Genomic DNA, 3,714 nt, shown 5'->3' with positions numbered 1-3,714 from the left:
TGTGTCATGTGACACCATCAGGGAGATTCCCCTCACTTCCTTTCCCAGTGACCTCCCACAGGAAGTGAGGGAAAAAAATCTAACCAATGAAGTCGCAGATACCAATTAAATCTTATTAAAGGTTCCAGGGGGTGGAAATTCGGGTCAATGAGGGTTAATAACACATTTATTAACGTAAAAAAAAGTGTTTGTTTTTTTTAAACTTGTCGAGTTTCCTGATTTGTCATCATCTGCAGGTCAAAGGTCACCGTCCAATCCGCAATAAGATAATAATGGACAGAACATCATTTGTCCGGGGGACGGTCTGCTCAATCCCGGGACTGTCCCAGGAAATCGGGGACGAATGGTCACCCTAATGTAGAAGGTATATGGAACGCTGAAGGTACGTGGAATGTCGAAGGTAAGTGGAATGTCGAAGGTATGTGGAAAGTCGAAGGTATGTGGATTGGGGAAGGTACATAGAACATTGTAGGTAAGTGGAATGTCGAAGGTATGTGGAAAGTCGAAGGTATGTGGATTGGGGAAGGTACATAGAACATTGTAGGTAAGTGGAATGTCGAAGGTATGTGGAAAGTCGAAGGTATGTGGATTGGGGAAGGTACATAGAACATTGTAGGTAAGTGGAATGTCGAAGGTATGTGGAAAGTCGAAGGTATGTGGATTGGGGAAGGTACATAGAACATTGTAGGTAAGTGGAATGTCGAAGGTATGTGGAAAGTCGAAGGTATGTGGATTGGGGAAGGTACATAGAACATTGTAGGTAAGTGGAATGTCGAAGGTATGTGGAAAGTCGAAGGTATGTGGATTGGGGAAGGTACATAGAACATTGTAGGTAAGTGGAATGTCGAAGGTATGTGGAAAGTCGAAGGTATGTGGATTGGGGAAGGTACATAGAACATTGTAGGTAAGTGGAATGTCGAAGGTATGTGGAAAGTCGAAGGTATGTGGATTGGGGAAGGTACATAGAACATTGTAGGTAAGTGGAATGTCGAAGGTATGTGGAAAGTCGAAGGTATGTGGATTGGGGAAGGTACATAGAACATTGTAGGTAAGTGGAATGTCGAAGGTATGTGGAAAGTCGAAGGTATGTGGATTGGGGAAGGTACATAGAACATTGTAGGTAAGTGGAATGTCGAAGGTATGTGGAAAGTCGAAGGTATGTGGATTGGGGAAGGTACATAGAACATTGTAGGTAAGTGGAATGTCGAAGGTATGTGGAAAGTCGAAGGTATGTGGATTGGGGAAGGTACATAGAACATTGTAGGTAAGTGGAATGTCGAAGGTATGTGGAAAGTCGAAGGTATGTGGATTGGGGAAGGTACATAGAACATTGTAGGTAAGTGGAATGTCGAAGGTATGTGGAAAGTCGAAGGTATGTGGATTGGGGAAGGTACATAGAACATTGTAGGTAAGTGGAATGTCGAAGGTATGTGGAAAGTCGAAGGTATGTGGATTGGGGAAGGTACATAGAACATTGTAGGTAAGTGGAATGTCGAAGGTATGTGGAAAGTCGAAGGTATGTGGATTGGGGAAGGTACATAGAACATTGTAGGTAAGTGGAATGTCGAAGGTATGTGGAAAGTCGAAGGTATGTGGATTGGGGAAGGTACATAGAACATTGTAGGTAAGTGGAATGTCGAAGGTATGTGGAAAGTCGAAGGTATGTGGATTGGGGAAGGTACATAGAACATTGTAGGTAAGTGGAATGTCGAAGGTATGTGGAAAGTCGAAGGTATGTGGATTGGGGAAGGTACATAGAACATTGTAGGTAAGTGGAATGTCGAAGGTATGTGGAAAGTCGAAGGTATGTGGATTGGGGAAGGTAAGTGGAATGTCGAAGGTATAAGATCGGTTATAAGATCGGGAGAGATTTATAGACCCCCCCAGACCCATAGGTCACATTTACATATAAAGAGGTCCTGTCACTGCCTTACCTTCCAAGCAACCCCGGAGATGAGGTACGTTTATTTTGATAAAATAAAACGTTTTTTTGGAAGAGGGTGAATGTTGGGCGAATGTTAGGGGAATGTTGGGCGAATGTTAGGGGAATGTTGGGTGAATGTTGGGCGAATGTTAGATAAATGTTGGGCGAATGTTAGATAAATGTTGGGCGAATGTTGGGCGAATGTTAGATAAATGTGGGGTGAATGTTAGGGGAATGTTAGATAAATGTTGGGTGAATGTTGGGCGAATGTTAGATAAATGTTGGGCGAATGTTAGGGGAATGTTAGATAAATGTTGGGTGAATGTTGGGCGAATGTTAGGGGAATGTTAGGGGAATGTTGGGTGAATGTTGGGCGAATGTTAGATAAATGTTGGGCGAATGTTAGGGGAATGTTAGATAAATGTTGGGTGAATGTTGGGCGAATGTTGGGTGAATGTTGGGCGAATGTTAGGGGAATGTTGGGTGAATGTTAGGGGAATGTTGGGTGAATGTTGGGCGAATGTTAGATAAATGTTGGGCGAATGTTTGGGGAATGTTAGATAAATGTTGGGTGAATGTTGCGCGAATGTTAGATAAATTTTGGGCAAATGTTGGTGAATGTTGGGTGAAAGGAGATTTGTCAGCACAACAAAAACCCAGAAGCTGGGTAATAAGATATAAGATAATGAGGATAGGATGTAATTATGATGACAAGTTATTATCACAGGAACGGGCTGCAGATCCGCCAGCGTTGTGTATCCGGCGATCCGGAGTTTACATTGAACCATTCCGCTCTGTATGATGCTGTGCATGGGGAAGGGAGGTCAGAGGCCGCCCCCTGGTGGCCACCACTGCACATTACACCCAATAGGCGATTATTATCATTCAGCAGGGTGAGACTTGTGGCATCTCATGGCCGGCGGCTACAATGTGAAATGTTCCCGTCCTTGCCTACGATGTAAGCCCGACCACTCGGCTGACATGTTACTGGCATTTCAAAGCCATTTCTATCTGCAACTTCAATTAAATAGTCCCAGATAATCCTTTTTCAGGCACTACCTGTGACGAGGTGACAACGCCCTGCCCTTGTCTTCCAATTAGCCGCCTGTGTTGTCACTCTGGAGACTACAAGTGGCCGTGCTAGCACACATTACGCAGACGTGGCACACAGACTGTCACCATCAGGAAACCCGCCCTGAGAAGTGTCATGCAGCCATGGCTGGAGTGACATAGACAGGAAGTGGCTGTCAAGAGCCTCCAGGAGATCAGCAGCACTGAGAAAGGTTATAGGTGAGGTGCTCCCTCTATTGGAAACTCCAGGGGGGGTAGGGTTGCCACCTTTTTTTCAAGCGAAACCCGAACACTCTAGGGACGCGCAGACAATTTTTGGGGAAAATTAGTCGTGGCTTATTCATATCTAAATAGCGCCGCCCATTCATATGCAAATATTACAGGTGAGGCTATTTTCAGCGGGGGAGGGGGGGAGTAGCCCCAATCTTAATTTTGGTTGCCCCCGTCTGCCTGACATCTTGTGTCCGGGTTTCTGCTGCCATGAAACCCGAACAGAGCATTCAAAACCTGAACTGTCCGGGTGAATCCTGGACGGGTGGTAACCCTAAGGGGGGGTCAGTGCAGGCTCTCGGGCAGTCAGAGCGGGCTTCAGCAGGTCTGTGTGTGCTCTCAGGCGGCCATTGCGGGCTCCAGGAGATCAGGGCGGGCTCCAGGGGATCAGGGCGGGCTCCAGGGGATCAGTGCGGGCTCTCAGGCGGTCAGTGTGGGCTCGGGGGGGG

The sequence above is a fragment of the Nanorana parkeri genome, unplaced genomic scaffold (genome assembly GCF_000935625.1).
Source record: "Nanorana parkeri isolate BGI_ZX_2015 unplaced genomic scaffold, ASM93562v1 scaffold2585, whole genome shotgun sequence".
NCBI classification, from domain to species: Eukaryota; Metazoa; Chordata; class Amphibia; order Anura; family Dicroglossidae; genus Nanorana; species Nanorana parkeri.
This window is presented reverse-complemented; position numbering follows the sequence as displayed.